Source organism: Equus przewalskii, chromosome 19, assembly GCF_037783145.1.
Source record: "Equus przewalskii isolate Varuska chromosome 19, EquPr2, whole genome shotgun sequence".
In the NCBI taxonomy this organism is placed as follows: domain Eukaryota; kingdom Metazoa; phylum Chordata; class Mammalia; order Perissodactyla; family Equidae; genus Equus; species Equus przewalskii.
The window spans coordinates 26720015-26746084 of record NC_091849.1 but is presented as its reverse complement, the minus strand read 5'-3'; the positions used below and the strand labels follow the sequence as shown (position 1 = coordinate 26746084).

The 26070-nt window shown below is 42.0% G+C and overlaps 1 non-coding gene across 1 annotated transcript; it reads right to left on the bottom strand.

The window, feature by feature from the left end:
* Positions 1-2850: 2850 nt before the first annotated feature.
* On the bottom strand, positions 2851-2944 carry TRNAI-UAU (transfer RNA isoleucine (anticodon UAU)). The gene is made up of 2 exons: positions 2907-2944; positions 2851-2886 (listed from the first exon to the last, which is right to left on the bottom strand). It is a non-coding gene; the product is annotated as a tRNA-Ile (tRNA).
* Positions 2945-26070: the final 23126 nt, after the last annotated feature.

The following is a 26070-nucleotide window of genomic DNA, read 5'->3' as shown; positions in this document are numbered from 1 at the left end:
GTTCACAGGAGAGTGTCTGATGCAAACTGTGGAAGTGGAGCTCCCACCATGCCCTGAGGACAGACAAGGGATCACCAGTGGAAGAAGTGGAGGCAAAGAAAGAGAAGGAAAAAAGAAGTGTCAGGGCAAAAAATGGGTATTTATCAAGGTACAGAGGACTTTGGGAGGGACTTTGGACTGCAAGCAGGGAAATATCCAGAAACATTAAGGAGGTAAGATAAAATCAAGGAGACTCAGTAACAGGTAGATATGAAGAGTGTAGAGAAGCACAGACTCAAAAATGAATTTCTGACACAGGGATTAGCACAGTGTTATGTTAAGTAAAAGAAGTTTAACACAAAAGCCCACAAACTGTATGATCCCATTTATATGAAATTCTAGAAAAGACAAGACTACAGTGATGGAAAGCAGATCAGTGGTGGCCAGTGGCAGGAGTAGAGGAGAGAGGTGATGAACTACGAAAAGGAAGGAGGAAAATTTTTAGGGGAAGGTGCTGTTCCACATCTTGAATGTGGTGGTGTTTACACAATGGTATAAAATTACTGTGGTTGGCAAAATAAGGATTTCCCCAAAGATGTTCATACCACAATCCTCAGAACCTGTGAATCTGTTACCTTATATGGAAAAAGAATTCTGCAGATGTGATTAAGGATCTTCAAATAGGGGGTTTACCTGGATTATCCAAGTGGGCCCGATATAATCATAAGGGTCCTTTTTTAAAAGGTGGAAGAGAGAGGCGTGAGTCAGAGAAGGTGTGACAAGAGATGCAGAAATCAGAGTGATTCAATTGCTGGCTTTGAAGATAGAAGAGAGCCAAGGGCCAAGGAAGGTGGGCAGCCTCTAGATGCTGGAAAAAGCCAAAAAAGACTCTTCTCTAGAGCTTCCAGAAGGAACACAGCGCTGCCAAGAGCTTGATTTTAGATTTACGAGCGACGTTGTGGACTTCTGACCAACAGAACTGGAAGACAATAATCTTTGTTACTTTAAGCCACTAAATTGGTGCTAATTTGTTACAGAAGCAATAGGAAATTAGCGCAATTATGAAAATTCATCAAACTGTGCACTTAAAATGAGTGAATCTTCTTTCATGGACATATCTTACTAAAAGGAAACATTAGAAAACCACATTGCTGTTTTCTGTCTTGAACAACTTCACAGAAGTTGGTGCGGTTAGAGTCGTTGCAGGCTTCTAAACTCAAGCCATGGAAACTAGGGACAACGCAGCCCTTGAGTGATCAGAGATTCATGCAGAAAACAGGAAAGACCCCTGGAGACACTTCTTTGTGTCTCCGGCAATTTTACTTTCACACTGTTTCCTCAAACATCATTTGGTGACTGTCTTAAGTGGTATCATTTATAACATCATGCCAAGTATTAGCTTTTTAAAAATTACTGAAGAGGCTCTTCTATTGAAGAATATGCAGGAGTAACCTCTTTTCTTCTTTGTTCTCTAACTACTTCTGGGGCCCTGCCCACATCTAGGCCTTTGCATCTGTCCTTCCCTCTGCCTGGTCTTGTCTTTCACCATATGCATACAGACTTTCTCCTCTATTTCTTTCAGGCCTCGGATTAAATGTTAACTTTCTTAAGAGACCTTCTATAACAACTCTATATAAAATAGTACCCCCGGGACATACCCTAGTATCCGTTGTCCCTTTTACCCTATTTTTATTTTTCTCTATAAAACATATTACATATTTATTTTTAATTGTTCATTATTTCTTGCTGCTGGAACTTAGGTTCCAGAGAGCAGAGGCTTCATCTTTTTATTTCACCACAGCAACCTATCACCCAGAGTGGACCTGGCAAAGAGTAGGCATTGTGTATTTATTGAATGACTGCATTTGAGATAAAGAGCACAGAAGATGGAGCATAAGCGAGGTTGATAATTTCCCCTTGTGTTCACATTACAGACCCGCAGGAATTTCCAGTTAGAAACGTCCGGTAGTCAGCAGGATGTGTAGCTCTGGGTTCAAATGAGAGGACTAGGTGGGAGAGAAATGTTACGGTCATCAGATTATAGAGAGAGATTATAATGATGGGGATGAACATAATACAAGGAACGTGTATATCATTAGATGAGAGGAAAACTGAGGACAGAACTGTGGGGAATATCTATATTTAAGGCACAGAAGAGAATGAGGGCCCTGCGAGACAAATAAAATCGAGGAGAGACTGGATAAAAGCAGAGCAACCTTGAATCATTTATTTCAGGCATATATAGCTCTCCAGACAAGGCCGATCGCTTATTTTCTGATGAAGTTAGGAAGAAATACACACCCAGCCACCTATGTCTGATGTTTCAGGGCTGGAAAAAAATTATTTCCTATTTCCCAGTCTGATTTACGTGAACTAGGTGGTGGGCTCGACTCAAAGCACATTTGGATTTCCCAGGTGGAGTTCAGCAACCTCACTGCAAGCCTTGTGGACATCAAAGCTAAGATGTCTGGGAGCAGCATCCGCACATCCTTCAGCCCCGGTGACAGCTGCACGAAATCGCAGAGCGCAAGACCCAGTTTTTCTGTTCCCTTGTTCGGCCCCCGAAGAGCTTAGGAATAGTTTAAAGAAAGGAGCTGAGTAAGGGTGGAGAGTCCTTTGAAGCAGTACAACCCGGCCGTAAGATCTCCTATTGAAGAGAAACGAATTTGCTTGGATGGTTAAGTTCAATTTGCTTCCTTTTGGTTTGCGATTTCTTCCCCTGTTTGAAAGTGACCAAGTGGCCTCCTTAATCATGGGGATATCCGCGGTCTTACCATGGAAAATAAATAACCCCTTTTTTAGTTTCTTCTTTAAGGAGAAGGGAAAAATACATTAGAACGAAGTGTCTGAAACCGTAAAGGGAAGAAAACATGCTCCAGGTGAGGCTCGAACTCACAACCTCGGCATCACCCGCACATATACTGCTGTATAAGTACCGCGCGCTAACCGATTGCGCCACTGGAGCATGCTTTCCCTGCGCTCTCGTTGCGCACTCTACAGAGCCGTGAGCCATGGGGGCGCCTATGCCCGCGACACACCTGAGCGGGAGCGCGCTGGACTGCCAGGTACCCTCTGCCGCCCCACGCTTGCCACCTTCCTCCGCGGCAGCTAGCCTAGCGAATAAAACACGCTTTAATCAAGACGCTTCCATTTCTCCTGGAAGCTTCATACATCTTCGTGTATGTGATCCTTCCTCTACGCCATCGGGTAATAGCATTTCCCAGGGATCCAGGGATGCTCCTTTCAAAAGCCCCGAGAGAAGCCTGAAGAGAAAGAGGGAGCGGACTCTGGCTCCTCCTCGCCTTCGCTCCAAGAACGGAACGACTTGCGTGGTAGACACCGGCTATTTGGCTGGAGCTCAGCATCACCGCGCACCGCCGGGCCGGTCCGTGATGCTTCCTACAAGATTCAGGACACCGAGAAGCCGAGCCCGCCGCGCTCCTGCCTGTCGCCCTGACCTCGCGTTCCAGCAGCTCCAGGCTGCGCATACAAGGGTTCCAGCAAATCCTCCCCAAGCATGCCTGAAAACTGCATTCGAAGTCAAAGAGCCAGCTAGTCTGGCATCTCTTGTGGGAAAACTGCCAGAGTGGTAACCACTCCTTATTTGCGCTGCGTGTTACAGAGGTCAAGGCGATGTCCAGCCCTCCACCTCCATCCTGCTCCTCCACCTGTCTAGACCTTTAGAGATTCATTGCGGATACTTTGCCTCTGCGACATAATGCCCACCCAGTATCCTCATTTGTTCCTTGGGGCCTCTAACTATAAAGCCAGTTTTGGTTTTTTGTTTGTTTTTGACCTGGGGAAACTTCAGCTGTCAAAGTACACATACACAAGAGATACAAAGCTTTTTGGGCTTTTACGGAATAATTCCTGTCAATGAGAAGGAGAATTGTGTAAAGAAGGGAATAGCCTGCCTGTTCCTGACCACATAGAACCCAACAGGACTAAGAGTAACAGACCAGTGACCAAATTTCTCCATACAGACACACGAAAAGGTAGGTGAGAGAGAAGAACCGCTTCCACATCTTGATGTCTGTTGCCTCGCCGTATTGAGATCATTATGTGTTTTAGATAATCCTTTAAAGTGAGGAGCAGTGAGAAGCAGCATAAGCTCTTTAGTAGTGACTCCTTCACCAGATGATCTCCTCCTACATCCCCACCACACAGTCCTAGAGAAAGAGCCTGAGCTCCCCTGAACCTGCAGAGTCATACTATCTAAATAACAGTAGCAGCCACTGGTTGGATAGAGCTTACCAAGAGCCAGACACTGTTTTAAGTGGTTTATATAAACCTCATAATAACACTCATGGTGCTGTGTTCCAAGTCTAGATCTAGATAAGAAGAAATAGTAACTAGGGAATTATTGCTCTTAAGGGATAAAAACTCACAAAACGGGATGTTACAGGATATTAAATTGACTTTCATCAAGGAAGACAAGTCAGTGACACAGCATAGGCATTAAAAGGATAAAATTATGTTCATGGAGAAAAAAGTAGATAGAAAGCTAAGTGCTTTGAATTGTTGATGTGAAAAAAAAATAACCATCTCCTGATCTCTGCCTACCCCTCCATGGAAGGCTGGCCTGTATGGACCATATCATGGGCTCCCCTGCCCTCTGACTTCTACTTGAGTTTCATTTGTGCAGGAGATCAAAATGAGAGAGGACAGAGAGGTTGGGGTAATTATTCTCTGGATCCTTTACTGTGGGTCAAGTCAGGCTAGTTCATCAAAGTCAACCTTTCCTTCAAGTTCCAGTAAAGGTTCCTTTCCTCTCTCTTCAGACCTAGGGGTGGTAACCAACCATCTCCCTGTCTTTGTCCCTCCCCCTAGCCTGCCCACACCTTTACTAAGCAGCCCTTTTATGAAATCTTTCTAAAAGTATCCCAGTGTGAATGCACCATCTGTTCCTTCTTGAGATCCTGATTGATAGAAACTGTGATACAATTGATGATGTTCTGAATGACTGGAAGTAATTTTAGAGATGGTATGTAATATTATGCTTTGAAAATGGGAGTGAAAACATGGAAAAAACATATTTTTGTAATTGATGGGGTTCAGAGCATGCTATCCCAAACTATGGCATCTTGGCATATTAAATATTTTAAGCTGAAGGAGTTTGAGAAAACAGCAGAAGGAGGAAGGTCACTCTGACACTCCCCCGTCCATCTATTCTGAAGCAAGTCATGAAACCTCCTGTGAGAGGCACCCTGAGAAAGGGAGCATCCTCATCTCCAAAGACAGAGGGACTGCAATAAGAATCCAGTTTCCTGAAGTTTACTACATTTACCTCATGTTCTTTGACTTATCATATTTCTCCATGACTGTCCATTCTTCATCAAACCCAGCATAAAAATGCTCAGGTTTAACTATTTTGGGGGGTCTTCATTTCCTTATGAAGGCTCCCATGTCATATAAAACTTACATTAAATAAATTTGTAGGCTTTTCTCCTGTTAATCTGTCTCTGTCAGTTTAATTTTCAGACCCAGCCAGGGACCCTAAGAGGGTCAAGGAAAACTTTTTCCTCTTCCCTACATAATAGTAATAAAAATGCCAAAAAAACACACTGAATCTTTAACTTACTTATCAAGAAGATGAAGATTTGGTAGCAACTGAAATGTCCTGTTAAAGTCATCTCAAATGGCACCTATAGGTAATTAACTTTCAAATTCTTTCTCGAAAAGACGATTCTGAAAAACCCAAGAATCAAAGCTCCCATCATTCTGTTCCAGAAAGTATCAGATATGCTGCACTTCATCTGTCATTTGAGAAAGATGATAAGGCTTTTTTATAAGCTGGGAAAAATACCATTTACCTTTGGGTGTCACTTCTCTTCACAAATCTTTAAGACCATATTAATAAAGTGAAAACTCTGAAATAGTATTTTTAACTTCTCAGGGCCTAACTCCTATGTACTTCTACGGCACAGAATTTCCAACCACATTGAAGACTTCTCTCCTACTTGATATTTTTAGAACAGTGCTTCTCAACCCTGGAGAAACTGAAAATTGCCTAAAATCATACGCATGAACAGTTCTCACCCCCAGAGATTGATTTTACTGTTCTGAAGTAGATTCAAGAAAGTAATATTTTTAAAAAGCCCTTATTTGATAGATGTTCTCTGTTTATAAGCCTAAGTAAATAAAAATGAGAAAAAAAAGTTTGGATCCCTCACAGGTACTCAACCTGGAGAAAAGGCAAAGGTCATACATCAATTTTAAAAGGGTCACCCAAAGAATGAACAATTAAGAGCACCAATCTAAAAGAAAAGTTCTGGGAATTGAAGCAGATTGCCAGGTTGTCTCTGTATACACTTCCAGGATACTTTATAGAATACAGTAATCAGGCAAAAAACTGAAAACAATCACCAGTATCCTCCAATTTAGAAGTATGTAGATTGGGGAGGTAGAGGGGAATGCAGCCCAGGAAGAAGTTGCATACTGTCCCTCTAGACTAGAAAGCCATCTCCCCCAACACCGATGGGGTGCTTCCCACAAGACGGAAGAACTGCCAAACCTCACTATTTTGCTGTCCTCTCTCTGGGATGAAGTTAGGAGAATCTTGGAGGAAGAATTATCCGGAATAAATGACGTCCAAGAAGAAACCAAGTCCTGGCAGGACAGAAAGTATGAAGGAAAATAATGTGGAAATAAGGGTCAGTTACTGAAAGATGCCCAGGAAGTCTGAAGCTCCCTCTCAACAACTAGGAGGAATCGGCACTAGGTACAAGACCAAGAGAACCCTACGATCCTCTCTTTCTCTCTGTCATTCTCTTCCCACCCCACCTCCCCATGGGTGATAATGGAAGTAGAGAGAGGTAAAACTGGTGGAGGGATATGGTCTTAAGGCTAATTTTCTCTGACAATCTCAAACCAACAATTCCACCTAAATCAGAAGAACAATCTAAGACTGATAAGTTAGACTGCTCCTGTCATGGCACTTTGAACAACATTGCAAAGACTCATTACATCAACCAGAGTTCTTAGCTGTATATGGCTAAACCCAGCTCTACCATAAGTAGATAAGAAATCCACTTAAGGATACAAGGCAGCTCACAGAACACCTGAGGATGCCAGAGAACCAGGCTTGGAGGCTCTGTAGCCCAGAACAACAAACAAAATCACACTATAGGACTGCTCACACTGTTGCCATTGTGAGGCAGTGGTTCATAATTTTTCTGGAAAATGAACACATTTGCTGCCACTCTCACCAGAATGGATGTCTTTTTTTTTTTTTTTTTTTAATAGATTGGCACCTGGGCTAACAACTGTTGCCAATCTTTTTTTTTTTTCTGCTTTATCTCCCCAACGCCACCCCCCCCCCCGACACACACACACAGTTGTATATCTTAGTTGCATGTCCTTCTAGTTGTGGGACGTGGGGCGCCGTCTCAACATGGCCTGACGAGCGGTGCCATGACCGCGCCCAGGATCCGAACCCTCGGCGGCTGCAGCAGAGCGCGCGAACTTAACCACTCGGAGCCGGCCCCAGAATGGATGTCTTGCACTATCTGCTTCTTCATGTCTAGAACTCCTGAATCAAAGTTTGACATGAATGAATCTGGTGGTGGAGGCTAGGGCATACGCTTATGCTCTGGCTGCAGAGAAAGTGAATTCAAAGACAAGACAATAGAACTAGACAAGAAAATGGAGATTGAAGAGCAAGGAGAAGAAAGTGAGACATAACAATAACGTTACAGCATTAACAAATTAGAAAGAGCAAGTAAAGAAGTCTGTCTGTCTCCTCAAAAAAACTGAGTCAGTGACAAAACAAGATTAGTGAAAATTTCATAGAATTCAAAGGAAAAAAACAAACATATTAAGGTAATCATAGACTTTACCGAAAGATGGAGATCTGCGATGTGATTTATAATAAGAAATATGTATTTGGTCTTCAACTCAATGCCTGGCACAGAGCTCCTAAAACCCTTGGAACTTACCAATAAAAGCGATAAAGGCGTCTTGTTAATTAATGAAGTCACTTTTGGAAAGTCCTTAGGTAACATAAGGATGGGAGCTGTTTGCAAGGGAAACCAACAGTGTTAATTGGAGGGTTGGAACTTTCAGTATTATCTCCCCTCCCACCTCTGAGGAGGGGATAGGGGCTGGAGGTTGAATCAATCATCCATGGCCAATGATTTAATCAATTGTGACTGTATAATAAAGCTTCCATAAAAACCCAAAAGGACAGAGTTGAGACCTTCCTGGGTTGTTGAACATGTGGAGAATGATGAGCTGGGAGAGGCATAGAAGCTCCAGGCCTCTTCCCACATACCTTGCCATATGCATCTCCTCCATCTGGCTATTTCTGAGTTATATCCTTTTACAATAAGCCAGTGATCTAGCAAGTAACATATTTCCCTGAATTCTGTGAGCCACTCCAACAAATTAATGAAACCCGATGAGGAGTTTTTGGGAACTTCTGATTTATAGTATGTTGGTCAGAAGTACAGGTAAAAACCTGGATTTGCAACTGGCATCCGAAGTCCAAGGAGGCGTTGGAGGAATCTCCAATCTACAGTTGCTTGGTTAGAAGCACAAGTGATAACCTGGACTTGTGACTGGCATCTGAAGGAGGCGGGGGGAGCAGTCTTGTAGGACTAAACCCTTAATCTGCGGCATCTGATACTATCTCCGGGTAGATAGTGTCACAACTGAGTTGAATTGTAGGATACCCAGCTGGTGTCTGGAGAATTGCTTGGCTGTGTGAGGAAGTCTCTACAGCCTGCTCCCCACATTGGAATTGGTACCAGAACCTATTTAAGATGTAAACAAAACCAAGTAAGATGTAAACAAAACCAGCTCTCTTCTTGGTACAGATACGTTTCCTAATGGAAGTTTCCTTTATAAATGGAAATTACTTTACAAAAGGGGAAATTTATACAAGTGACTAGTATCTGAAGTAGAGAAAAACTAAACGGGACAAGAAATAAAAACCTGGGTAAAATATTCATAAAGAAAGCCATCTTCCAGGAAAAACAAATATTGAATCCATAAAAACTGGGACATATAATTATTAAACTTCAAAATACAGAAAGAAAGAAAGTCACCTACAAGGGAGCAGAAATCAGATTATGAGATTCCACAGTGACATTAAGTACAATTTTTAAAGATATATGAGTTTATCAATGTCTTGCTTGGGCATCTCCCAGGGCCCTGAAATGCAAGTGAGGGATCCAATAGCTTGAAAAGTTATTACCTTCACAATAAATCTACTTCTGAGTGTCTACCTTTGGACCAACCATGTAACTGGCTAAAGGGTAAAACCCAGGAAAGAGGCTGTAGTTGGGCCAAATGAGAAGACAATCATCCCTGAACAAATAAATTATAGCCAGGTGAGTTATGTCTTGTTTTCAAAATGATTTCATGGATAGTACCCTATAGATGGGATAAAATCAATTATGAGGTAAAGGAGGCATTACCCCAGATATTCTGTATGTGTATTTTGATAACTCTTATGTACAGCTAAATTCGAGCTAAGAGACTAAAACTTTCACATCATTAAACAAGAATAAATAAAATAATTAGGACTTTGAGACATGACATTGGAAAAAGAATAACAATGAAAGAACCAAGGCAGGCATAAGAAATAAACTAAAATAGATGAAAACAAAATTTAAAAAGGAGAAAACAGGATCAAAAAGATTATTTTTTTAGGAAAAAATAAAAGAGATAAAATATATAGCTATAAGTAGATAAAATATGTAGATATAAAATAGATAAATATCTATTTTTAAAATAAAATAGATTACAGTTAGGCTAGTAAAATGGTAACATAAAATTGGGAAATGCAAAGAGGATGCAGAAGAAATTTAAAATAATTATGAGTACTTTGTACAACTCAACAAAAAAATCGAGAACCTGGACAAAACAGGCAATTTTCTAGAACAATAAATGTCACTGCTATTGATTCAATATGAGCTAGAGAGCCATACAGCCTAATAACCATGGAGATAGTTAAATGAGTGGTTAGAGAGCTAAGTGCAACATCACCAGGCCCAGATGATTTCACTGGTGAAAACTTTTCAAGTCCTGGTGGAACACATGATTTTGATGATACTGCAGGAAAGGAGAATGCTTCCTTCTATCCTTTTACTTTCTGTGACTGGCATAAGAATTAAATTGACATAAAACAGATTAACAGGAGAAAAAAATTTTAATTACGTATGTATGCATAGGAGTTTCATAGATGATTGAGACATATATCATCCTGGGATATGCAAAAGATAGAGATTTGGGGCTTCTTATTTGGGAGAAGTAAATTATGGGAAGGTGAGGAAGGAAATGTATGGTAAATAAAGGTTGCCTTGTTGTGCAGATAAGAGTCCCTCAGGTGATAATATTTGTCTCTGAGGCCAGCTCTCTTCTTGGTACAGATACGTTTCCTAATGGAAGTTTCCTTTATAAATGGAAATTCCTTTACAAAAGGGGAAATTTATACAATATTTTTAGGCAGTTAAAAGGGAGATAAAGAGCTTTTTTTGCCCCTGCTGGTTATCCATTGGCTTTAGCTAAAAATAATCCATACGCCAAAGTGGCGTGTTTTGGGTTGGAATGTTTTGAACCCCTTCAATATTTAAATAGTTTCATAGCATATTGAAGGAAGGAATGAGCACAAATATGGGAAATCTCTGTACTTTCTGCTCATTTTTCTGAAAACCAAAACTATTCTAAAAAATAGGTCTATTAGTTTAAAAAAAAAGAGCACTGATTAATTTTGCTTCGTAGGGGAAGAAAAATAATTTTCCCTCTACCTTTCTAAGTTCTTGGCTGATGTCGATGAAAATAATCCATAACTAATCTATAAATGAAAATTTGGGTGAGTTTATTCTGAACTTAAATCTTAGGATTATAACCCAGGAGAGTCTTTCCACAAAGGAACAGAGCATTCCAAAGAAGTGGGGGGACACAGGGTGGTTATATACCCTCAAAGAGGGTGTTTCACATATGATTGAAACGTCCCTCCCACAATATTCACGAGATTGCCCTGTTGGCACAGCACTTGATGGACACAGCAGGTAGTGGGTCTGCTATCTTGGTGGGCGTAGCAGGAGGCAAGTCTATTGTCTCAAGCTGGGCGGTCACAGGTGAGCACAGCAATCAGTTTCTAGCCTAAGGAAAGATACTTAATCCTTAAGGAGATGCCAACGTTGGGAGGGGGAGGGAAGTTGCACCTTTATCTCAAGGGCCTTTTGCTCTTTCCATAGGGAATCTCTAAAGCAGATATACAATGCATGCTCAACGGCTTTGGTCAGGCCCTTTTGGAAAGACAAGGTCAGGCCGAATTAGGTTTACAACAAATGGCTTCCTCATATATTCCAATATATCCTATTACTTGCCATTTTTATTTGTCACTGAGAACCCTATAGTAAAATATTAATGAAAGAAAAACAAACAGAAGTTCATTATCATGTATACCTCCTATATGCATGGGAGATACCCAGGGGAACATGAGTAATTCTCCGAAGTGGCTGAAAACTCCAGCTTAAATACCATCTTTAGTTATAGACAAAAGAAGAAAGATGTGGGACAGAGGTCAGTTTTGGAGAGGTTATCAGGAAAAGCATGATAAACAAAGGTAAGGTTCTTTTGCAGATTAAAGTCACTGCTTTCTCCATTGATAAGATTCTCTCATATTTAGAATCATCCTTTTTCTGGGACAGTGAGGGAGACACCCTTACAAATGGAGATTTCCTTTATAAATGTAAATCGCCTTTATAAAAGAATAACTACTCTATTTTCAGAGTTTCTCCTGTGTTTGTTGTTTCTCAAAATAATCAGCTCAAAATAATCCTCATGCCAAAGAGGTATATTTTATTGTGAAACATTCTGTTACCGTTCAGCTTACTATATCATTGCAAAAGATATTCATAAACAGAATCCAGCAGTATACTTTTTAAGTGTACTCGTGAAAAAAAGATGGTCATTTCTATACTTCAAAATTGGTTCAACATTAGACAACCTATTAATATAATTCACCAATTAAGGAGTCAAATGAAAAAAGTGACATAATCTTGAGGGTGTGCATCAAATAAGGAGCAGGTAAAATTCGGTATACCTTCCTTATGTGAAAGATGACATGAGTGGAGCCATATTATAACAGAGCCAGAGCAGCCATTTCAGAAGAATTGCCATGCATGTCTTCTTTTCTTTATCTTCCAAACTGGACCAAACCGCCAAGATTCCATGAAGTCAGTAAGGACAAGAACATCCTATTAAGCTGATAAAATTGGGGGCTGGCCTCATAGCTGAGTGGTTAAGTTCACATGCTCTGCTTCGGTGGCCCAGGGTTTCACTGGTTCGGATCCTTGGCGCGGACATGGCGCCGCTCATCAAGCCATGCTGAGGCAGTATCCCACATAGCACAACCAGAGGCACTCACAACTAGAATATACAGCTATGTACTGGGGGGCTTTGGGGAGAAGAAGAAGAAATAAAAGAAGATTGGCAACAGATGTTAGCTCAGGTGCCAATCTAAAAAAAAAAAAACTGATGAAATTGAAATTTGCTGATGATCAAATCACTAACCAATCAATGAAGTACAAGTCTAGCCTTTTGCCTGATCACTGAATCTCAAGCCAATCTATGAAGTACAAATCTAGCCTTACTCATCTAGCACCAATAAACTCTTCTTTAATACAACTTATCTCATCTTCTTTTTCCCATAAAAACCCTGAGCCCCTCTCCTGTAATCAGGACACTATTTGGGTTTCTACCTGAATCTGTGCTCTCCAAATTGCAATTCTTTGATCTTCTTAAACTGGTCTCTGTTTTTGTAGATTGACACTGAATAAAAATAAGCTCTTAAAAAATACTTATGAATGGATATTGATGCGGGGTCGGTGAGCCGAGGAGTCGAAAGAAAGATTTCTTAGACTCTTAAGATCTGGCAGTAGTGCTCTTTTATTTAGAGAATAGTATAGAATAGCATGGGGACAGGACCCATGGGCAGGCAGAGCCGCTGCTGCTGCCCCGGCTGGCATGGGGACAGGACCCACGGGCAGTCAGAGGTCCTGCTGCTGCTGCTTCTGCTGCTGCCCTGAGTTGAGGGTTAGGGCTAAATTTAAGGCATAGGTATGTGAGTCATCTCTTTACAAAGACAAAGGAAAGAACAAAAATGTTAAAATGGTATCAGTGCAGGTGGGGTCTGGTTGTTGGGTGATCCCATGACTTTTAGACAAGAATCAAATCGGATTAAGTAAAGGTCAGAAGCCACCACCCTAAATCAGTTACATGAGATTGCCAGACAGCAACCAACTTAAGTTCTTGCCTTCCCCATTAAGAGTTTCTAGGGATAAGGTCATCTCTCTTCTTCTTCCTGGTACAGAGAGGGAGGCACCTTTTACAGATAGAGATTTACCTTACAAATGTAAATGTGTCCCAACAAGGGTAAGTTCCACTCCCCAGAGCCTCCTTGCCTGTCCCAGTTTATCAAAAGCAATCAGCCCCAAACAATCCTGATGCCAAAGAGACATATCCTGGGGTGGCCAATTTCAGGTCCCTACAAGGTCATCCCCCCTTCCTTCACAAGTGCAAATGTCTCTCAAAAGGGCAAGCAAAATTCCAGTCCTTGGAGCCTGCTTCTCATCTGTAGTTTTAAAAGTAACCAGCCTAAAATCCCCATCAGATATTGATGAGGATTTTTAGGCTGGTTAATTTTAAAATGGCTTATGATGAGGATTTTTAGGCTGGTTAGTTTTAAAACTACAGATGAGATTCAGGCTCCAAGGAGTGGAATTTGTTTGCCCCTTTGTTGGGAAACATTTACATTTCTAAGGGAAACCTCTATCTGTGAAGATGCCTCCCTCTCTGTGCCAGGAAGAGGGGGGGATGGTCTTATCTCTAGAGGCTCTTGGTCAATGCCAGAGGCAAGAACTTAAGTTGGTTGCTGTCTGGCAATCTCATATAACTGGTTTAGGGTGGTGGTGTCTAACCTTTCTAACCTTTACTCAATCCGATTTGATTCTTGTCTAAAAGTCATGGGATCACCCAATGACCAGACCCCACCCGCACTGATACCATTTTAACTTTTTTTCATGTTCTTTCCTTTGTCTAGTAAAGAGATGAATCATATACCTATGCCTTATAAAATTAGCCCTAACCCTCAACTCGGGGCAGCAGCAGGAGCTCTGACTGCCCCTGGGTCCTGTCCCCACGCACCAGCTCTGCCTGCCCATGGGTCCTGTCCCCATGCCAGCGGGGGCAGCAGCAGCGGCTCTGCCTGCCCATGGGCTCTGTCCCCATGCCAGCGGGGGCAGCAGAAGCGGGGGCAGCAGAAGCGGGGGCAGCAGAAACTCTGACTGCCCATGGGTCCTGTCCCCATGCTATTCCACACTATTCTCTAAATAAAAGAGCACTACTGCCAGATCTTGAGAGTCTAAGAAATCTTTCTTTCGACTCCTCGGCTCACCGACCCGCATCATTTCTGGTGGCCCGTACGGGGAACTTGCTTCAGGGGATCTTCCGTACGGGGATCTCGCTTCATAGGCTTGTGAGCTCGAGTTCTGGCAAGTGCCCTTTTCTTCCTTGTGCCTTTCTCTTTTTCAAGGATGGATCTAAATTCACTTCTCCATCGGGAACTTTCTTGGATGGCTGTATGAATCCACGTTTGCTGCCCATGGCTACTCTATGGGGCAAATCGTGGCATTCAGCTTGAAGAGAATCAGTACCTTAAGCCTCAGGGTGATGAAGAATGAATTAATCCATTCCTTCCTGACTCTATCTCTAACAGACAAATTTTACGTGGGCGCGGGTCGGCCACTTAAGTCATTAGGACGGCCGCCAATCTCCAAGACTCCCGTGGAAGGTTTCTTTTCCTAAGGCTGGATTGGGATCCCTCCCTCTGGCACCTGAGCACGCTCTGAACTGCGAGGAAAGTCCCACTCGGGACTCCAGTTCAAGGAAAGTACCAAACTCTAACCTTTGGTGGAGTATGGGAACCCCTTCTTGGGAGAATGGCTCCAGGCTGCAATTGGGTAGAATGTCCCCCAGACTGGCGGAAAATTCCTCACTGTTTTTCTCTATCCTTTATCCTGGGGACCATTCACCAGGCACCTATTACTGTCAGGCAGAATAGGGAAGATGTTCAAGGGATGCCCCCATCATCCCTTGCTACAGGAACTCCATTGGGGGGATTTTCAAGGTAATGGCTCCTTTTCTTTCTCCTTTTCTCTCGGGGACCATTCACCAGGCCTATGCTGCCAGGCAGAATAGGCACCAGGCACCTGTTACTGCCAGGCATAACAGGGAAGGTATACAAGGGATGCAATGCCGGGGGACGCCCCCATCACCCCTTGCTATAGGAACCCCACAGTAGGAACGACGGGTAGGACACTGCCCTAGGTTCAGGGGGGATTTTTCGCGGTAATGGACCCGTTTCTTTTGTCTCACTTGGAGTTACAATGGCCATTTTCATCTCCTTTTGAACTTTGCAACTGGGAAACAAAGAAATCTTTAAAGAGTAAAAGGCTCCACCCCTGGGAGCCCCAACTTTGGGTTTCTGGGCCTGATCACCCCAGCAACCCTAAGTGGGGGTGCCCTTTCTTCCTTCGGGAAGAAAGGCCCCGGGCCATGGTTCCTCATAAAGCTTTGTTTAATTTTCCCTTGATATTCTGTCTCATGTGAATTTCATTCTTTCTCCGGCCGGACGAACCCACATTTGGGAAGAGGAAATGTCTTCCTCCCCTGCAGTTTTGGTGCAGTCGGCAAAATAAAATTTCACTGGCTGGTAACTGCTTGCTCCTGGACTGCTGCGGCCAAGAGATCCCGGACCCCTGACGAGAGCCGGCAAGAGGTGAGAGTTCTTACCACGTCAGTCTCCCGGATCTCTGCCTGCAGGCTCCAATGGAAGCGAGAATGGTGAGGGTTTTTTTGCTCTTCTAAATTTAGATTAGCAGGAGAAAATGTTGGTGAGGCTAGCTTCTCGGATTCAGCGACTATACGATTTGAGTACTCACTGGTTTTAGATCCTTTTCCTCCCAGAGATAGACTTTTCCTTGTCTCTGTCTTTTTGTTTGTCATAAGACACAGGCATCTCTATAAGCCTGTTGTCTGGGCTTTTTATCTTGTTCTATGTCTTGAGAGCTTGGTTTTGTGACCTTTCTGGTCTCCGCCATCAGAGGATGCATGTACCGGCACGTATCTTGGCGGCCGGTCACATAGACTGGGGCTCTGGGAAAGTTTGTCTTGAGAGCTTGGCTCTCTTTGTCCGGCTGTGTAAGCTCTCGGGGAAGTTTGTCATAAGAGGTCCCAATTGATTTCATAAGGGGCCTTTGTCGTCTCAACCTTTGTTGCTTGCCTTTACTTTCTTAGGCTATTTTTGGGAGTGAATTTTCTGGATCTCTTTTGGGGACGCCTCTTTGTCCTTGGTTAAGCTTTGGTTGAGTCACTGTTAAGATCCTACTCGTCAATTCGGCCTGATCACCCCAGCAACCCTAAGTGGGGGTGCCCTCTCTTGACGGTTGACTCATTATTTTAGTCACCTACTGAGTCGGTTATGAGGGTAGGAGACCTGCGAGTCATTCCGTGAACTGTCGTGCTAGCATAGTGTGTCCCAGCAGGGGAACTGTTGTGTGACTCTTATCTTGATAACCCTCTGGAAGAGGCCAGGAAGGCCAGGTCTGATCTCTTCTTTTCCTTTCTTTGTCTGTCTTGTTCATCACCTCCTTTGTTGTCGCCAAGTCGAGGTTAAGTTCAGGCTGGACCTGAGCAGAACGTTGACCTTCTGTAAAATCAAAACTTAAGCCTTTTGCCAGGGACTTAACTCTCAACCTTGGCACTGGGAGTGCCTCCAGCCAGTTCCAGGCCTTTTTCTCCTGCTTCCCTGCCTCAACTATGCTGGCCCGGAGACAAAGTGCCCAGGCTGAGCGGGACTTGACTAAATCTTATAGCTATGTCAACACCCGCAATCGGCCTCTGCACCCTTTCTCCAGCTGCTGTCAGTCAGACACTGGCTTTACCGCCATGGGGCACGCCCTAAGCATCCCCAGAGACCCACCCTGTGGATGCGTTCTAACTCCATCTGGGAGAAAATTTGAGGGGTTTCTCTGTGTCTTTGTGATGCAGTTGGACAGGTAGATCAACCTGGAATGTAGTTTGAGTTACAATCCAGTTTCTGGGAAATCAAGACCAACTGTCCTTAGGAAATCCTTGCAAGACTGGAAATAGAGCTCTAGAGGCAGTTCAGATTCCACCTAGTTCCTTTATCACGAAAAGGATTATCATCTCCCCTCTCCAGGAAATACTATCTAGCCCATCACTAATTCCTAAGACTGAAGCAAAAAAAAAAAGGAAAAAGAGAGGAGGGGAAAGGCAAAACGGCCATAAGCATGCCCTTGCAAAACAATCTAGCATCTTGAGTATCTTCTCCACAAATATTGGTAAAAGAAAACAATAGCTGTGTAGTCTCTGTGTACGTGTGTCTATGTGTACGTTATATGTGTGATATTTTACCTCCGGATGGTATTGCCAAAATTAAGAGCTCTGTTTAATTGGCTTAAAGTAAGCGCTTACATAAATTCTAAATGTAGTGGAAATTAATCCAATGTCTTTCAAGTTAACGTGATGTGAATTAACCTTTGGTAAATGAAAGCTTGTTTAAGTTTGTTGGTTTGATTGAAAATAGTCGTGTCAGAGTTGTTGGTATTTGCATACGATGCAGGCGTGCAGCCTGGGTTTACTAGTCAAATAAGTTCACATTGTCTGTTAGAAATTTGTCAGCAAAATAATAGGTTTAAATGATGACCAGTTTTGTCTAATGTCTCAAGTGATGTTTTTGTAGGTAATCTGAACATAATTGTTGGAAACAAACGGTTTAAATAGATAAAAGTGGGTATAATAACTGTTTTATGGTCTGTATACTTGGGGAAAAAACAGCTTTGAAATTCTTTTTGGTAACAATCTTGAGTTTTGCCAAGTTAAGTTAAATGATAAAAATCTGAGTATCTGGGTCGTTTTTGAATTGGATAGAACACTGAAACATTATTGCTAAAACGTATCTAAGTTATTTACTTTTGGCTTCTTGTTGTAAAGAGGCTAAAAGCGTTTGGGTCTGTTAAAAAGCGTGCCTTGTGTTTTATTGTGAAGCGGCGTGTTTCTAGAGATTATGAAGTGTTTAGAATGCTGATATAAAAGATTGCTTACCTTTTTAGTGTTTATGAGTTTTAATGTTAAAAATAAGCTGGTGCAGAAATTAAAATTTGGTTTTCTCTCAAAGGATAATTTTCTTGAACTTTTGGCCACTCTAACTCTGCCTAAAAGACAAATCTGTTTTGTTAAAATAATGCCTGAGGTCACTCTTAAGATTTTTGATTGTTTCTGTTGTCACTTTAAATAGATACCTGAGCATTGTTTCACAGTGAGCGTTGTTTGAACAAGTGTTCTGAAAACTTTTCATATTTTCTACAAGCTTCTCCCAAAAATATTCAAGTCCTGAATAAAAGGGTTTCTTTTGAAAAAACTAAATTACATGGGAAGCATTGTCAAATAAGTGATGATAAACTTTGTCATGTGTTATTATGTGGGTAAATGCTATTAATATAGGCGTCTTAAAATTATAGCATTCCTGAAATTTTGATCTGTCCTGGTTATCGGTTGTAATTCCAATTGTTATCTTGAAGTGTTGTATGCCACAGAAGTAGTCAAGTTTCTTTATCAATTGCCCTTTTGAGTCTTTTGTCCATTTACAGATAGTTGCTGTTTTACTCTGATACTTTTTGCTTTTGCAAATATGTTTCATCTTCAGAGAAATTCCTGGAAAGGATTCTGACACAAAGGTTCTAAACTACAGGGTTCTGATAAACTTTCAGATTATAGAACTGAACTGGGTAAGAAATTACAGAATTCTAACAGAAACTGAGCTCATAGATCTGCTAACAGAAGATTAAGCTCAAGAATTGATTATACAGGACTGTGAACTGATGAGGATGATTATAATTTTTTATGACTTCTCTTTGAAATATTCTTGAGTTTTGATGTGTTGTTTTGTTTTCTCATATTTAAGGAAATCTTTTTCTCTTTTATCTTATGCTAACTATGACTTAGAGCAATTTGGTGAAATTATACCTTTATGAGCAAAACTGAAACATTTATCTTTTTCTCCCTACCTGATCCCTCCAGAATTTAGAAACTTTGTGAGTGAGTATGGTTATTTCGTGGCAATATAGTTATTTGCATAAGTTCAATAAGAATCTATTCTCCTTATAACAGGACACATTGGTTATATTACCAAGGCTTTGACTGGAATGTCATATTTGAAACATACAGGCTCAGATATGACAAGACAGCTTTTCAGGAACAAAGATTGGACTTTCTGGAATACAGCCACTTGGAATCATGGGCCTGGTACCTTGTTTACAGAGATTCTGGCAATCTTACCCGGTAAGTAAGGAAGCTTGCTTATCTGGCAGGTGCAAGGAACCTCAGAATATTTTGGAGGACCTCGAGGAGAGAGGAGTCCACCCAAATCTGGAGGTACTGCAGGCAAAATCTGACAGCATGTCCTTGGCTTGCCTTTTCTGGCCTCGAGAGGCCTTTACAGTTCAATCTGAGATTCCTCATAAAAAATTCCAGCAAAGCAGATTTAAAAAGCCGGTATAATCAATTGCCATTCTTGCTGCACTTATGTAAATAATTGGACCAAGTTTTATTGAAACTACACTTATTTTGCAAACCAGTTTATCTTAATTTGGCTATCTTTTGTGAAAATGAGGGTGATTTTAGAGAGAAAAAATTATGTTTCAGTAGAAACTAGAGTACGCATTTATGGATATTAGATTCTAGCTCTTCTCCTCTACAAGATTCATCTATTACTAATCATAATGTCTCCTTGTGGCCATCTGTCTCTGACACCTGGGAGAACCCTGGCCACAATCAAACCTTTTCCTTCAATACTGCTGCCCAAATACTAACTAGATTGGCCTTGTCACAGGTGGATCATAAACAACAAGTTCCAAAGGTAAAGTCCCCAACTTATCAATACACACAGGACGGACTATATCAAATTTGGGACAAATATATTTGGCTCACTCCTACTAGTGGTCAACTCAGTCAGAAGGCCACTCTATGTTGGGAACAAACCAATCACACCTGTGATACATGGCCTAATAGCACCCGACCTCCCCATCATATGTGTTCCCATATCATAAGCTTAAAAAATACTGATTGGTTTGGGACTGACTGGGATAGACGGCCAAGCACACGTTGGTTAGCCCCTAATGGCACTCAGTGGTTATGTGGCTCCAACTTATGGCCTTGGCTACCACCTGGATGGATTGGACGATGCACCCTGGGTTTCGTCTGGATGCAAGGTAGAACTACATTTACTATATCTCCTCCTGCTAATTTACCCAACCTGCAACAGCGCTGGACCCGCTCTGTCTTCCACTGGTATGACCACGTTGCCTCAATTTGCCTTCCCCAATTAGGAATCGAAAGTGTCATCTGGCACATGGAAGCTCTAAACAAATTTACTATGAAAGCATTAAATGATACACAACATAGCCTTTCGCTGCTTGATTTAGAAGTGTCCCAAATGAGTAAGGCAGTCCTCCAAAACCGAATGGCACTGGATGTCTTGACAGCAGCGCAAGGGGGTACTTGTGCCATTATAAAAACTGAATGTTGTGTATATATTCCTGACTACCATCAAAATATCTCTGGCTTCCTATTTGATATAAGCCACCAAGTTAAGTCCATGTCTGACCCTACCCTATCTCTAAATGATTGGTTGAACTCTTGGTCAGGTCCAGGTTTCTGGACTACTATCAAAATCTTATTCATTGGGTTAATCATCTTGCTTGTATTTCTTATTATAATTTGTTGTCTATTTCGTTGTTTGTGTTCCACATGTCAACAAAGTTTCACCTCCTGGACCACCTCTCATCAAATGATTCTCTCATCGCCAGAGGATCTGTACACCTTGTCAGCCTTGGACGCCACGGGCGCAGCCTTCCGGTCCACTAAGCCTCCTACCTGTACCCATGGCCCCATTTAGGGACAGCTCTACAACCTTGTACAGCCGGAAGTAGTTACAGAAGACTGACCATCGTCCATATCCCCAAAAGATTTCGGGGCCAAAATGGGTTCAGGGGGGTTTATGATGAGGATTTTTAGGCTGGTTAATTTTAAAATGGCTTATGATGAGGATTTTTAGGCTGGTTAGTTTTAAAACTACAGATGAGATTCAGGCTCCAAGGAGTGGAATTTGTTTGCCCCTTTGTTGGGAAACATTTACATTTCTAAGGGAAACCTCTATCTGTGAAGATGCCTCCCTCTCTGTGCCAGGAAGAGGGGGGGATGGTCTTATCTCTAGAGGCTCTTGGTCAATGCCAGAGGCAAGAACTTAAGTTGGTTGCTGTCTGGCAATCTCATATAACTGGTTTAGGGTGGTGGTGTCTAACCTTTCTAACCTTTACTCAATCCGATTTGATTCTTGTCTAAAAGTCATGGGATCACCCAATGACCAGACCCCACCCGCACTGATACCATTTTAACTTTTTTTCATGTTCTTTCCTTTGTCTAGTAAGGAGATGAATCATATACCTATGCCTTATAAAATTAGCCCTAACCCTCAACTCGGGGCAGCAGCAGGAGCTCTGACTGCCCCTGGGTCCTGTCCCCACGCACCAGCTCTGCCTGCCCATGGGCTCTGTCCCCATGCCAGCGGGGGCAGCAGAAGCGGGGGCAGCAGAAGCTCTGACTGCCCATGGGTCCTGTCCCCATGCTATTCCACACTATTCTCTAAATAAAAGAGCACTACTGCCAGATCTTGAGAGTCTAAGAAATCTTTCTTTCGACTCCTCGGCTCACCGACCCCGCATCAGATATGATTAAAATTTGGGGCACTTCTTTTGACAGCCATCCAATGTTATCATGAGCCCCCTACATCTCAAGGTAGAAGTTGGAAACTCATCTAGGGTGCAGAGATTGACCTAGACTTCTCTGGTTGGCACACTCATGAGGACCTTTGGTTTAGAAGAGAGTAAAATAAGGAAGTAGCACTGGGAAGGTTTTGTTTATTTTTCAAGGATGTTAATGGAGACATGTGGCTCTCAGGAACAGCAGTGGCTCAGTGTTCAGTTTTAGCAGTATGAGCTACCAGGTCTATGCCTTACTGCAGTGGCATTGGGATCTTTGCTTAAGCAGCCCTATGGTGTACTGAGAAAAGAACCAGCCTAACAAGACACGGTCATCTTCAAGTCCCCTGGCCTAACAAGATAAGGCCCCTAACCAATTGGCAAGCTAGCCGAATCAGATAGAGGCCACCAACATCCACATTCCACAGCCTCTGGACTTCCCTGGGCTTATGCATGCACCCTAGTACCCAGGAGTCCACTGAAGGTGACACTAGCCCTATTAGCATAGTAAAAATCTCACCCAGGGGAGGAGAGCTAGCATGCTAATGATACATGCATTGCACGTAGTAGCATTCTACACTACAGCACAGGTGCAAGCACAGCCCTACCTCTACATGCCATGACAAGGTACTCCTGCCAGCTTTTGCCTAATAAAAAGCCCCACAATCCCATTCCCTAATGAGCCAGTCACCTGCCCCTTTCCTTTCTGCATTGGCTCCCTTGTGCCTCTCCTGTGCACAAGTTAACAAACTTACTTTTCTACTCCCGTTTGTTGTCTCTTGTATTTCTATCCTGGGGGACAATAAGAACCTAATGTGTCAGTAACAGTACTTTGGACATTGCTATTGGGTACATGGCCACCAAGCCTGGTTCTCTGGATCTCTATATATTTGGAATATTATAGGATGAATTTTTGAGTGTTAAAAGATAGAGCAGCTCTCATATAAATATAAAGTGAACATACGTCTGAAGGAGAAAAAAGTGTTTCTGGAAATTCTTTGGGTCCCTGGCTGCATCTAAAAATTAAACTGACAATGACAGAATAACAGCAGAAAAGCATAAAAATTTTATTGAATTTTTACACGTACATGGGAGCCTTTGCAAGAGAATGAAGACCTGAAGAAGTGACCAAAGTAGGAAGCTTTTATACCTTGAAACAATAAATTTGTGAAGAATTGACAAGACAAAGGGGTTTGGGCTATGGGTAGCAAATGGTGAAGAAGTGACTAAGAAGACAAGGATTAGTTTAACAAGGTTGGTTTGTGCAGATTTCTCAGCCCCAATTCCCCACCCCTGGTGATAAGAATGTCTTCCTTCCTCCTGGCACAGGGAGGGTAACTTTCAATGGGAGTTTTATGACCTGTGTGGGGGATTGGAATTGGCCACCCCGAGATATGTCTCTTTGGCATGAGGATTATTTTGGGCTGATTACTTTTAAAAACTGCAAACATGAGAGAAACTCTTAAAAGTAGAAGTTACCCTGTGTAAGAGACATTTACATTTGTAAAGGAAGTCTCCATCTGTAAAGGTGTCTCCCTCTCTGTACCAGGAAGAAGGGGGGGATGGCCTTATCTCTAGAAACTCCTAATCAAAGCAGAAGACAAGGACTTAAATCTACATAATAACCTTACACTTGTTTACTGTACTTTTCTGGTAATCTCCCATATCTGAGTTCCCCACAGCCAACATCCTCCTTTGTAGCTGAAGATGGTATTTAAAGTGAGAACCTTCACCATTTTGGCGAGTTGCTCAGTTATCCTGTGTCTTTCCCATGTGTACATGTTATAAAGCTTCGTTGAATTTTCTCCTGTTATTCTGTCTCATGTGAATTTAATTTGCAGCCTGGCCAGAAGGACCTAGAGTGAGTAGAGGAAATGTCTTCCTCCCCTACACCTGTTTCAGGGAAGAATGGTGAGGGAGGGGAAGGTCGGAGCAACCTTCCTGCTTCCACCATTTTCTCAAATTCCTTCTGTTTAAGATAGTCAATAGCCAAAGTGCCATATTTTGGGGTGATGTGTCCTGAATCCCATCATGTCAAGGATTTTATTTAACTCATTAATTTAGGAGGGAACCATTCTTTAATAAGTAAGATATCACAATTGGTTCAAGTGAGAATTCAAGTACCACACATACATAGTTAGATAAAAAATGCTAAAATAAGTTTACAAATTGATGCTAGCCCTGGTAAACTGATGAATGCAGGCTATAGTCAATTGCATTGCACCAGCCATAATTTGCATTTCTATGGACAGAAATTATTTGCATTACTATCAGCTTTCTACAAGTTAACTTCTTTCTCTGAGGAGTTATAAAAAAGCCTCCCTCAAGACAAACAAAAGCCCACACTCTCTATAGGATCAGCTAATCCCTGAAGGCTCCAGCATTCAATTGAAATCCAGTAATCTCTTTGCCTATTTCAGAACCTTCTACAAGATGTTCAATTTTGAAATTAAATTCCATTTCAGCTTAAACTTACCACAGTAGCTTCTGCTTTTATAATTCAGAACTCTAATTTATAAAATTTCTTAAAACAAAAGTCAAGATTTACTTCATGAGAAAATACTAGAAAATTTCCCATCAAGTACTGGAACAATTCAGCACAACAAATTTACTAAGTGTGCTGGGCTCAGTAGGGTGCAAGCAGGAAGAAACTTTATTCTCGTATTGCCTCTTTAAGCCTGCTTTGTAGACTACTTTTTCCTCACTTCTTGATGAAAACTCAGATAGATCCAAACGCCTTTTTGTATACTTACTCATACTGACAAAGACTTCCTCTTTGACCAAACATTAGTCAGGTTCCTCTGAGATCTCTTCTTTCCAAAGACTTGGCATTGGGTCCTGTCCTTGGCTCGCCTTGCCCAGTTTTAGTAAGAGTCCTACAAAGTCAGTTTAGCAAGAATTCTCCCACCCTTGATACAGGATCAAATTCCTCATCCTTTACCATTGATATCTAAGTCCTTGGCATATCTTTCACAAGAAAGAGGCCAACTCTGCCCTCTGGCTATAAATCTCCAGATATCTTTGCTATATTTGGAGTTGAGTTCAGTATCTCTCTCCTATTACAATAATCTGGAATAAAATCTTAACATTTTTAACAAGTGTCGGAATAACTTCTCTTTAACGATACTAGTAAGCCTCAATTTTCGGTACAGTATAACATCAAATCTTAAAATTCTCATTCAGTTTAAAACTTTCTCTTTTCCTAGCTCAGATCTTTTTAGATTCTTGAAACTGCAATGGGTGAGGAGGTATGTTTGGTCTCTTAAACTATCCCTCCTCGCAATGCTGCTCTTTCTGGCTCCTGTGAAGATGGAGAGCATGGAGCAGTGACAGGAAAGGTTAACAGAGAGGAGGAAAGGAGGAGAAGAGGGAAGGGAGAAAAGTCATTTTGTCACGTTGTATAGCTGGTGTTGTTCATGGTCCTCTCCTGGCTTTAAAAGTGCTCAGTTAAAGAAGTCTTCCACAGCTGTTAGGCAGTTTGTAACACTTATTGAAAATCCTGCTTCCCTGGGGAATCTCCCACCTCAATTCTTTGGTGCAAGCAATGCTTCTCGTGATTTGGCTCGTCTCTCTGCTCCCCTCAGACTCTGTCCTCCAGCAAGTCTGCCCCAACTATGCACACACATAATCTCTCCAGACAGCCTTTTGTAGGACATCCCTTCCTACAAGAATTAAGCCTCAGTCCCTTAGACTAGATACATATCCATCACCAAGAAACACTCACCTTTGTCTGATATCACTGAGAGAATGGCTCACCCGCTCTGTACCTCTCTCTTCACTCTGCTCTCAGAGTGATACCAAACCTCTTAATCTCAAGTTCATTTGCTGGGTGGATGCTCAATAAGCCAATTACTGAGACATCAGTTCTTGGAGATGGAGAAAGATTTATTTGAATTGGCCAAAATGAGAAGGCAGGAGGATAGGGTTCTCTTAAATCTGCCTTAACAGGAGAATAAAGCAGGGAGTTTATAGAGCTAAGGGGCTTGGCAGGAGGAGTTTTGGAGAAACAAAGGAGTAATCTGTGTTTCTTTCATTCCAGGTGAGCCCTTGGGCAATCTGACTTCTGGGTGTAAACAGCAGCTGACAGCTGATTATCTGGTGATTGTAACTTCTTGAAGGTGTTCTTTTTCTTCTGTAAAATAAACTCATAAATCTTTGTGACCCTTGAGTTACCCCTCAGGTTAAACAAGAAAATAGCAAGTTGACAAGATTAACTTGTTTTCATCTATGTCTGTGTTGG